Genomic DNA, 12,639 nt, shown 5'->3' with positions numbered 1-12,639 from the left:
GACACGAGTCAAATTCAAGATTACCCGAAAAAAAAAACAAAACGATTGATAAAGATTTGAATGTTGTGTTTATTTGTTTCACAAGTTTTTCCAGGCACAGAATATTAGGATCAAATTACAAAAAACCACTTATAAAATGCATTTCGTCAACATAGCTTTAAAACATTAATAAGGTTTTTAAAAGCGTACGAAGCTATCCTTTCATCGAATACTCAAAAATTGCAGCAAACGCAACAAAAAGGCTTCATTTATTGGATTATTTCCATTTTTCCATGAACACTGCAGCCGCAGCTATCCCATAAAAATCGTCGGTTACTTGATCCTTATACTTCTCCAGTTTGTGTTGTATTTTTTTAGACAATTTCATGTACATTCGATCTAATATGCAATCACACTTTTTGCATTTTGATTTGCTCTTTTTGGATTTCAATTTCAGTGGAAAATCTTTCATTTTTATTTTTCAATTTTTATAGCGATTTTTACTCAGGATTTTGATTGATTACCGATTAGATAGATTGACAATGACATTAATGACTTGTGGAAGAATGGCATGTGTTTGAACTCAGAAAGGAAGAAAAAACCGGGCAAGTGCGAGTCGGACTCGCGCACGAAGGGTTCCGTACCATAATGCAAAAAAAAAACAAAAAAAAAAGCAAAAAAAAACGGTCACCCATCCAAGTACTGACCACTCCCGACGTTGCTTAACTTTGGTCAAAAATCACGTTTGTTGTATGGGAGCCCCATTTAAATCTTTATTTTATTCTGTTTTTAGTATTTGTTGTTATAGCGGCAACAGAAATACATCATCTGTGAAAATTTCAACTGTCTAGCTATCACGGTTCGTGAGATACAGCCTGGTGACAGACGGACGGACAGCGAAGTCTTAGTAATAGGGTCCCGTTTTACCCTTTGGGTACGGAACCCTAAAAAGGCAGCGTAGCACCAGTAACATCGTGTAATAATCGTGTAGACCAGTTCCAGTGTAGTCTCATAAATATACCTAAAGTGCGAAAAGTACTCGTAGGAAAATCGCTACGAGTGGCGATAAATTGAATCACGACCGAAGGGAGTGTTTTAAATTGACACGAGTTGCGAATTACCTTTTCGCACGTGTATTTTACAACGTTTTACAGAACATAATTATCATATAGCCCTTTAAATTTTCGACATAGACACGTATTGTGCTAATTACCGCACTAGGGCGGGCGGTATAAAGTAGCAGCATTTGTACTGTAAAATTTATTTATTTACCGCCCTAGGGCGGGATTAAGGACAATACGTGCCTATGTCAAAAATTTAAAGGGCCATATGTACTGTAAAACGTTACAATACACTTGCGAAAAGGTAATTTCCTGCTTTTCGCACTTGTATCGTAATGTACTAGTTTGTTATTATCTTATTGTAAAATGGTTTCTATTTTTTGTTAACACATTCACTGCCCCCGACGCACATGTGCGTCCACTGTCATACAAGTTTGTTCCTAGGCCACGCCCCCAGTGAATGCGTTAATAGGGAATATTACGCAATACTCTGTAGAGGGCGCCACTAGGCCAATCACATGGCCTACCGTGAAACACGACAATCGGAAGTTCGGTTTCTGCCTCTTTATCACTCTTGCCTATTCGATCGATAGAGAGTAGGGCTTCCAAATACCGGACTTCTCACAATACCGCTATTAATACCGAAACTGTCTTCATCAATACCGGGATCCCGGTATTGAATATGAATTGCTTTAAAAAAATATAGTTTTATTAAAAAGGGGAATTAAAGAGGCTTACTGTAACACCAGATATGTCCTAAAAGCTTTTAGAACAATAAACAATCAATGTCGCCATCTGCATTAATTTTATTTCACACTCCAGATTGGCAATAATTTTATTCAACTGGTTGTTCACCAGTCACATTTTTAGTCCAACAACCCACCAGCCGACTTTTTTCTAATTTCCGCCTAAATTAGTTTGCCATACTACAGTTCCTTGTTCATTGCTCTTTTCTTTAATTTTTTTGATAAAATTTTAAGTACTAACTATATTAATCTCACTGTCAGGATTCATCCACCACCAATCATCAAATATTTATCTGACGTTCAGGCAACGATCTTATTCCAATAACTAGCAAAAAGCAGAGCTTTAAAAGGGCTCGCGGAGTTTTTCTACCTATAGTTATAATTACTAAGGTAGTTTAATAAGAGATACATCTTAAAAAAACCGGACAAGTATATTTTTTTCCGATAACTTAGAAGTTTGAATTTTTCACAGCTTTTAGGACCTTATGCTTTAATTTCAACTCGATACATCCACGCGTTCCCGAGATAAAAGGTCTTAGTAGACAGACGGACGGACGGACAACAAAGTGATCCTATAAGGGTTCCGTTTTTTTCCTTTTGAGGTACGGAACTCTAAAAAGGATATGATGTGATATAAGGGCTTCTCTCCGTCGCTACCTTCTGGTCCCGCTTAATATGAAATACGAAACCATCGACACGAGAAGAAGAATCATTTTCAGACTGTTTGTATTATATTATATCAATAGGTACCTACTTACATTAAATTCCTCGTACAAATATATTCTTGTTTCCTACATTTCAATAAATACATGAGTGTTTAACATTACGTAATCTATTATAAGGGAACCATATCTATATCTCGATGTATCCAAAATATCTCATATTTTAATGCCGTTTAGTACAGATTTTATGTCTACCGTTCTCTCCTCTCTTTCTCTTTAATTGCTCAAAGGTTAACTGGAAGAGATCCCTGAAAGAGATACATTCGCCTTTGTACTATAAAACTTTGTGTGTTTTTTCATGTTTTATGTTTCTTTTTGTACAATAAAGTGTTTTACTACTACTACTACGAGTACTACATCTCATTAAAATGTCAAAAGGGCCCCACGTGTTGGCTTAAACTCCGCGCACGCCTTACAAATGTCCGGAGCACCTATAGGTTCTTGATGGGTAGACATGAATATGGGCGTAGCGATGTGACGACACTGACGACCCCATCGCCTGCTGATAGACCAGTACAATCAGTCAACGCAGGGCAGTTTGTGGAAAGCTGTTGGGAAGAAACATTCCCACTGCTCCTGGGAAGTGAGAAGTTCTGCCACCCGATATGTATAAAAAGGGCCCTCTGCCTCTGTCTTGCTTTAGCCGGTCGTCCAGAGTGGAAAGCGACATCCATTTTGACATTTAAAACAGTAAGGCAGTAATATCGCACTGCAATACTGCTGCCGACTGCGATATTACTGCCGACTATATTACTGCAAAATTGCAAATGTAAATAATATTAATTAAAAACTCCTGGCAGTGATATCGATTTCGACATTTGCGCGCTGCAATACTACTGCCGAGTGTGCCGACTGGATTACTACCGCAAATGCCAAAAACCCTGTCAGCGACATCGATTTTGGCATTTGAAACAGTAATATCGCCCTGCAATACTGCCAGGGGCGTATTTTGAAATTTGGCGCCCCGGGCCAATACGTTTTGCCGCCCTAGAAGTCAAGGAAGAAAAACAAAATGCAATCCGGCATGCCGCCCCTGGGGGTTGGCATATGCCGCCCCTGGAGGTTGGCGCCCCGGGCCATGGCCCGGATGGCCCTAGGGTAAATACGCCCCTGAATACTGCTGCCAACTGCAGTATTACTGCCGACTGCATTACTACCGCAAATATCAAAAATCCTGGCAGCGATATCGATTTCGACATTTGCGCGCTACAGTACTGCTGCTGACTGCAATATTACTGCCGACTACATTATTGCCTCAAATGTCAAAACCCTGGCAGCGAAATCGATTTTGGCATTTGAAACAGTAAGGAAGTGATAATATCACGCTGCAATACTGCTGCCGACTGCGATATTACTGCCAACTGCATTGTGCATTATTGCCGCAATATCGAAAGCAGTCACGTGTGATTTTAACCGACATAGTAGTAAAAACGATTATAGATTTAATAAAAAAAACCGGCCAAGTGCGAGTCTGACTCGCGTTTCTAGGGTTCCGTACATAAGTCCGACTCACGTTTGACTGCACATTTCTAATAGGTTTTCCTGTCATCTATAGGTAAAGAACTATTTTGTGTATTTTTTTTCAAAATTTTAGACCCAGTAGTTTAGGAGATAAAAGGGGGTGAATGGTCATTTTTTGGCTGTTTTCTTAAATAACTTCGAACCTATGTATTTTAAAATGATAATAAAAACATGTCCATCTTTAGGTCACTAATTTACATATGTGTACTAAATTTCAACTTAATTGGTCCAGTAGTTTCCGAGAAAATAGGCTGTGACAGACGGACAGACAGACAGACAGACGCACGAGTGATCCTGTAAGGGTTCCGTTTTTTCCTTTTGAGGTACGGAACCCTAAAAATAGTCACGTATTCACTCATAATTAATTATTATTACTAATAGGGTATTTGACTGTATTTATAATAAATTATTTTACACCATGCATGAAATAAAGCACCAGAAGATTAATAAACGTAGATAGCAGTTATTTTTAGTCACATTTCTATTTTAAATCCCGTATAAAACTATAAAGAGTAGGTAATTTGATTGTGACCTCTCATGCTAGTGTTTCATGTAAATTCCTTAGGGAGCCACTAATGTACAACCAAATAATGCTCAACCCAAGAATGTACAGCCCAATAATTGGCGTCCATAGTGGACGCGTATTATTGGGCTGTACATTCCTGGGTTGAGCATTCTCGGTCCGCGCAAGATTGGTCCGGGGCAATAATACGAAGCCACTCTTTTCACAGGGCAATAATGTACGACCCCATAATTCGCGTCCACTAATTTGAGTCCCTTGGCTTTCAATTATTGGGCTGCGCATTATTGGTACAGGTCGAGAAAGCCCGACCCATTAATGTACGACCCAATAATTGGAAGCCAAAAACCAGAGACTTTCTTTTTTTTAAGGGAGCTGTCAAAATTAGTAGGGACGTTCTGACATTAGCTCTTGACAATTTAAAAATAATCGGTTTTTTCTAGTGCCATCTTTCAGTGACATTGACAGTATTGACACTTGTTGGTTTACAAATACAATAAATGAATTCTAATAAAAGAAACAGTAGACTCAGTAGAGGTACGAGGTACTGAAAAAATATTAATTAATGGAGAAGCCGAAGTTGGAGGTAAGTGCCGCAATTCAACAACTTAAGCTAGAAAAATCTTCGTGTCCGCATGGTATTCCCTCGTGCGTATGGTGCTGGCGGAGCCGCTATGGCACATATTGACATATTTAACCTCTGTCTCGAGCTAGAAGTATTCCCAGAAATTTGGAAAATTACTTGAGTGATGACCAGTACTGAAAGGTGGATCAGGAGATAAGGCAAGAGTGTTTCGACTTTCGATCGACACAAAGTTTGTACCCCACACTTAATTTTTTTAGACTGCATGAGAGACAGACAGCAGTAAGTATGTAGATTATGAAGGGCACAGATTGAAACCAGCAGTGACATGGCAGTTTGTTCAAAGGAATATCTTGGTTATATTTGACAACCGGTCTGGCCTAGTGGGTGCCTAGCCTAGTAACCCTGCCTGTGAAGCTGATGGTTCTGGGTTCAAATCCTGGTTAGGGAATTTATTTGTTTGATGAGACAGATATTTGTATATTGAATAATTATATTGTTGTCTGGGTGCCCACAACACAAGCCTTCTTGAGCTTACCGTAGGACTTAGTCAAATTCTGTAAAAATGTCCCAATATATTTATTTATATTGAGATTGACTGAGAAAACAAGGTGTATGCTTCAAGGTGCAGGTTTCTGCAAAACATATCGGTGAGTCCATTGAGACAGCTGTTTATCAGAAAAACTGAGACTGGGTCACTGATCAATGGATCAAACACCATCAAAAACTACTACTTAAGAGCAAAAAAATTGTGTTTATAGGTTCAGCAAAACTACAAAAGGATACATACCTATGTTGGTGGATCCCCTTAGTTAGTTAGTTATACTGGGCATTTTCCGCAAGTCGACAACCATTGGCCTATTTTGCGTGAAAACGAGGTAGCACTACTCTATAGTTCGTTTTTTTTTTAGCATTAGAAAATAAGTAATAAATAAAATAAAAATAAAAATAAAAAGCCTTTTTATTCCGTAAACACTTGTACAAACTATTTTTGAGCTAAATACTATTTTGTGATAATCTAGTAGTGTTAGGACCCCTTCCGGGTATAGGCCTCCTCCAACCTTTTCCACCGTTCTCGGTCTTGTGCCTCTGTGAGCCAGTTGCTCGACACTCTCTCTATGTCGTCTGCCCAGCGAGCACGGGGACGCCCAGATCTTCGTTTCCCACATGGTCCCTTCCAGGTAGTTAAACGCTTTGTCCATTTATCATCTGGCATTCTCGCGATGTGACCTGCCCACTGCCATTTGAGTCTTAGTGAGTGTTCGAGAGCGTCAATTACTTTAGTTTTTTCTCGTATATTTTTGTGACGTATTTTATCTATTAACTTAACTTTCAAAATTTTTCTTTCGATTGCTCTTTGACATGCTCTAATCTTGTGTTTAATGTAGCTTGTGTATTTCCACGTTTGACAGCCGTAGTTAAGTGTGGGAAGGAGACACGAATCTAGTACTTTTCTTTTTAAATGTAGTGGCAAGGCGCTTAGAAGTATATTTGCCATGCTCCAGAACTTTTTCCATGTTTTATTTACCCGCCTCTCTACTTCTTCCGTGTTGTTATCCGGTCTGAATGATATCTGCTTCCCTAGGTAAATATACTCATTTACAAAGTCTAGCTTCATGTTTTCTATAAATATTTCTTTTTTTACATGATTTGTCATTATTTTAGTTTTTTGAAGATTCATTTCGAGACCGATGTTTTTACTAGCTGCGTGTAGAGTATTGATCATAAATTGTAGCTCCTTCCAACTTTTAGATAGTAGCACTATATCGTCTGCAAAAGCTAAATATGTGAGATATTTTCCGTTTATGTTTATTCCTCTATAATCCCATTTTAAACTTTTCATAACTAAATGCAAAACGCTTATGAATAGAGTTGGGGAGAGCGGGTCTCCTTGCCTGACGCCTCTTTCGATGTCTATGTATCTGCCAGTGGTTTCTAACTTGACTCTGCTTTTGCAGTTTGCGTATATGTGTTTTAGTATATTTATGTAAGTATTGTTTATTCCTGATTCTTCCAACGCTTTCCATATAAATTTATGCTCTATCGAGTCGAATGCCTTCTGGTAGTCAATAAAGGCGATGTAGAGTGGTGTTCGGAACTCTCTACACTTATCGATGAGTTGCTCTACCGTTTGTAAATGGTCAACAGTACCGAACCCTCTCCTAAAGCCCGCCTGTTCTACTGTAAGAAAGTTTTCGATTTTTGGAGACATTCTGTTCTGTAATCCTATTGCAAACAGCTTGTAAAAGCTCGACATGAGGCTGATTGGACGATAGTTTGCGATGTCTTTTGGGTCACCTTTCTTGTAGAGGATTACGATGTCAGACTCTACCCATTGTTTAGGGACTTTTTCTTGTAGCAATATTTTATTGAAAAGCTGTGCTATGGGGGTCAATAATATGTCCTTGGACGCAATCAGCATATCGTTAGTTATTTCGTCGCATCCTGGACTCTTACCCGTTTTCATTTTCTTTAACAATTTCAGTATCTCGCTTTCATCAAAAGGCTCAGGATTGTCTTCTCTGTTTGTAAAGTTTGCTTCGCTTTCATACGATGATCTGTTGTTAGAGGACTTGTAAAGGTTTTCGTAAAAAGAGGTAGCTACTTCTAAGATGTTCGGTCTCTGTACGTTATCATTAGATTAGATTAGATTAGATTTCTTTATTTCAAGATGAAAATTACACTATAAATTTGCTACATTCGTCAAAATTATGTTTATCTTCTCATCATGATCGTCAAAAATTACATTATATATTTAAAAATAAAAAAATATTAAGATTAATAAAATTATGTCTCCCAATAAGGATCGTCATGTACAAAGAAAAACATGTCAAACAATTGAATATAAACCAAGTTAACATTAAAGTCGATGTCAACATAAATAATTTGTAACTGTCATTAAAATGTCGAATTTAATTGTGAAATCCATTTCTTGCCACAATTGAGTTCTTTATTGGCTCTTCTTATACTTCCTGAGCTTTTTAGGTGTTTTTCTATAATTCGTGATCTGTGTTGCTCATACTCCTTTTTAATTTTTTTGTTGACTTGTTTATATAGCATACTTAGCTCAGTCTTTTCATCTTTCAAGAGAGGCCGTTTTCTCTGTAGTTCGGACCTGCGTTTAATTAGTTGTTTCGTTTCTTCAGATATTATTGTTTTCTTTTTGGTTTGATTTGCATGTGATATGGAGCGAATACTTTCTTTAATAGTTTTTTCTATCCTGTTATAATAAATTTGAACTGATTCGTATTCATTTGTGCATAATATCTGTTCTCGTGACTCTATTAATTTGTTAAGATAAGTTGTTTCTTCTTCTTTTGTATCTAATGTTCTTGGCATATATTTTTTGAACGTTGCTCGAAAGTTGAAGAAAATAAGTATAGTATATATATTTGTTATAAGTTAAACAATCTTGATGTGTCTTTTAATTGAAAAACACAGTCTAAAAATAAGTTGTTACGGCAAATATGTAACAATTATGAATCTAATATGTTCATTTATATTCTTCTGCTTTCTTACCGTTCGTCAACTGTTTCTGCATAAAATAGTTGTGATCACCCATATATCATCTAAACACTTGACTTGTTACAATTCGCTCCTTAAAAAGCGCATATTTAATCTACCGGTACCTAAAGTATCATCTGCATTTGCTAAACATTTCGGGGACTACATAAAGGCAGCAACTTACAATGCCATTCTCAAGCACTGTGATTTAAAAGATAGCACTGCAAATGAGGCCAAAAACACTACCTATAAGCTACTTCAATCACTGAGTTACACAGAGACAATCACTGAGTTACACAGAGACAGAAGCTATTTTGCAAAGTGTCACTTCACTGTAATTTTTACCTTAGACTATGTTAATTGTTAATTTTTAGTTTTAAGTATTAAATGTAAGTTTTAATGTTATTATGTGATATTATATTAATAGTATGACCTGCACACGATAACGAAACTCTGTTATACAAGTGTAATTGGTTCCCCGCGATACAGGTGTAACCTAGTGCGGGGGCCCCTGGTAACTATGTTTGTAACAGTTTTTAGAAATAAATTATTCTTATTCTTATAAGTAATAGTTATTGATTTTTAAAAAGCGTTTTTCAACTAAAAGACATGTCAAGATTGCTTACCTTCTTCCAAGTTCTTTCTAATGCTGAAAAAAACGAACTATAGCCACCCCAGCTCCTCCATGACACCTAGCAGTGTCTTCAGGTTGCTAACTGCCTCCTTCAATGTGCACGGAGTCCCTAGGTATTGGTTCCTGTATACTTCTACCTTCTACCTACAGTGTAGGAGAATATGCTTTACTGTTTCTTCTTCTTCCATGCACACTCTGCACATGGGGCTGTCTGTTTTACCCATATTATGTAGGTGTTTGATTAGTGCAGCGGTCGGCAGCAAGCGGCCCGCGAACCTCTCATTTGCGGCCCGCGAGCCTTTCATTAGCGGCCCGCGAACCTCTCACTTGCACCCCGCGAGCCTCCTAGGCTATTTTGTATGTAATATTGACAAACGACAATGTCTGATAAAGTCATAAATATTAACAAAGTGCGGCCCGCATCAACTTCGGTAACTACTATTTGGTCCTTGGCTGCTAAAAGGTTGCCGACCGCTGGATTAGTCTGTTATGTCCTGTGATTAATCCTACTATTTTGCGTAGTTGGTGTCTGGGTGTTTTTAGTAATATTTTGGTGTAAGCTTGTAGTTTTGTTCTTTGGTCTGCCTACAGGTATTCATTTTAGTCCAGTACTTATTCTGAAGCTGTTTGTGATGTTGGTCTAGCTGGTTTCTGAACCTTTCCTGGCCAGTTCATCCGCTGCATCGTTTCCTCTTTATCCACTATGCCCCTTTATCCATTATACTGTTACTTTGTTGCCTTCTTTGCTCACTTCAGTGAGGCCTTGATGACATTCAAGTATGAGTTCCGATGTAAGTTTGTAGCTACCTAGTGCTTGCAGTACTGATTTACTGTCTGACAGTATTAGTATATTTTCTTGTTTTACTTCTCGTCTTTTTATCGCATTGCAAGCTTCTATTATTCCTACACATTCAGCTTGGAATACCGTATTGTGTTCCCAGTGTAACCCAGGGGTTTTGAGATGTATATGTTCAAGTCCTCCGAGAAGACACCACATCCGGTCCCTTCATTTGTTTTTGAGCCATTTGTGGATATTCTTAAGTTTGTTTGGTATAGTCCTTATTAAATATATATTAAAAACGGGTCACTCACGTATTTTAAGTCGAAAAACGCTCGACATGTTTCACTCCGTACCGAGGAGTGTCATCAGGAGCTTGCGTTTACGGTGACGGACCGGCGCAGACTGCGGGCCGCAGCTCTCCGCGCCCGATAACTCGGCGCAGGCGCCGGTGGCGGCAAGGGGGGCGAGAAACTACCCTCATTTATGGTATTATTGTCAAATACGTGAGTGACCCATTTTTAATATATTTAATATGTCTGTGTCTCACGGAAGTTTTGTTATTAAAATTGGTATAGTCCTTGTACAAAAAGAAACATGAAACATGAAAGAACACACATCATTAGTACAAAGGCGAACTTATCATGTAATTCATGAATGACACACTGAAAGAAAACGAACTTAAAGATGTTCTTCTGTTCTGCAGGAAAACAAGAAGATTCGAGGAGAATGGTGTAGCACTTAATGCCGCCGGGACAGTAACCTAGCTGCAGCTCCAACTCTAGGGAATTGGGCTGAATGAACGCAACACGTGATCGACAGCCCACCTGCTTCCTGCCGAGCGTCCCTACACTACCTCTACATGGATGCCTCGCTTATTCTGCTCTACAAAACTTCTGTAAGTAGAGAATGTACAAGTGCAAGAGTTGAAGGATTGAAAGAGCTTCGCTCGCGTTTCAATCACTTTCTTAGATATGATAAAGGTGACATTCGGGTGGCGACTGCAGCAGTATTAGGTACTCTGTTGCAACATTACTGCTACGGCACTGTCAATTTTCGTGATAAAATGATGTGACTGATTTCCATTCTCAGCTGTAATGCGGCATTGAACTTCTCTCAATTTACCAAAAAAATCAATGTAATCTTGATGACCCTAGGGAGAGGGGGCACCATGGTCTAGAAATGCTTAAAGCATCAAAATATCTTAATCCGGCACTGATTGTTAAAAATTGTGTAATATACATATATATGGAACGAGAGCCCGACTCGCACTTGGCGGGTTTTTTTTTCAGATTACCTCAATTACCTCTAGTATACTACTTTTGAGGTTAGAACAACCCACCAAAACATTTAATGTAAAGTGTTGCCAAGACTAGTTGCATAAAGCTTTTACACTAAAAAGTTATCAGATCCCGTAGTAGGTACCAAGACTTTTACTCTGTCATTCCTAACTTTATAAGCTCTAACAGTATAAAGCCAACATCTTGGTCAAACAGTACGGCTTGGCCGTTTCGTTGGTGTCATACTCATATGGACAATCCCGTAATGACACTTTCAGAATTTGAAAGACCTTTGTTGCTACTTTGTACAACAAGTCCACTGAGGGAGTGTTTGTAAAAACGACATATCAGTTTATATAAACTACGATAATACAAGGTCATATAAGCAGGCATAATTTTAAAACATTTAACATTTAGGTTTTCATAAAAGTTACGTACCTATTTCTAGCGCCATCTATGTATGTAGGGCCTATATAAAATAAGCCAGGAAAGTTATGAAAGTGAATTAAAGTTTATGTTGCACTGATAAAATCATTTTAAACAAATATTCTAAATATAATTATTCTCAAATTTCAGGAGCTGATACAAGCAGCCAGAATGAGTCTCTGCTGAGTCGCCGGCGCCGGACGTGCGTCGCGCGCCTCGGGCGTCTGACGTCTTCGTGTCAGTCGCCAATTGCAGGGGAAGATACGAATAGTTAGGTATAAAAGCTACTTTAGTCAACCTCGCCTCAGTACTGTTTGTATTGACTGAAATACAAGTAGCATATATGAGATGTTCGGACGTATCCGTGAAAATACGAAGGTAAAGGAAATTGCACTACATTTTTAGAACCTATCAGTAAAATATTGAAAAGGAAAGTTCATGAGTTTTATAATTTTCTTTCCTCCAACAGCTTCACATGGAGCAAATGTAAACCTTTTATGTTAATAATATCAGTAATGTCAAGGTACAACGCTCTTTAGAGCATATTGCCATTCCTTTTACTCGAGCGGCCTGTGGGTTAACTATACGAAGCGAGCCTACAATGCATTAAAAGTGCAGTATAACAATGCATTCAGAATGCTGTTGGGCTTACCTCGTAGATGTAGTGCATCTGGCATGTTTTGCGAAGCTAGAAGTTTTCTGGCAATCATGCGCAAGAAAATAGTATCTCTGCTAGGTCGAGTTAGAAGCAGTCCCAAACATACATGTTCGAAAAGTAGAACTCCCTTAGATCGTGTTACAAAGATAAAAGGAATTGTGTTTCGCCTCTCGTTGGCAATTAAGGTGGTTCGCTTTCCATACAAAAAACAATTAAGTACCTAATAG

General features: G+C 38.3%; 1 long non-coding RNA gene across 1 annotated transcript; it reads left to right on the top strand.

The window, feature by feature from the left end:
* The first annotated feature begins 4,919 nt into the window (after positions 1–4,919).
* Positions 4,920–12,538, top strand: LOC134801573 (uncharacterized). Its single transcript, XR_010145696.1, has 3 exons — positions 4,920–5,135; positions 10,755–10,946; positions 11,905–12,538. It is a non-coding gene; the product is annotated as an uncharacterized LOC134801573 (long non-coding RNA).
* The last annotated feature ends 101 nt before the right edge of the window (positions 12,539–12,639 follow it).

Source organism: Cydia splendana, chromosome 22, assembly GCF_910591565.1.
Source record: "Cydia splendana chromosome 22, ilCydSple1.2, whole genome shotgun sequence".
NCBI lineage: Eukaryota > Metazoa > Arthropoda > Insecta > Lepidoptera > Tortricidae > Cydia > Cydia splendana.
This window is presented reverse-complemented; position numbering and strand designations above follow the sequence as displayed.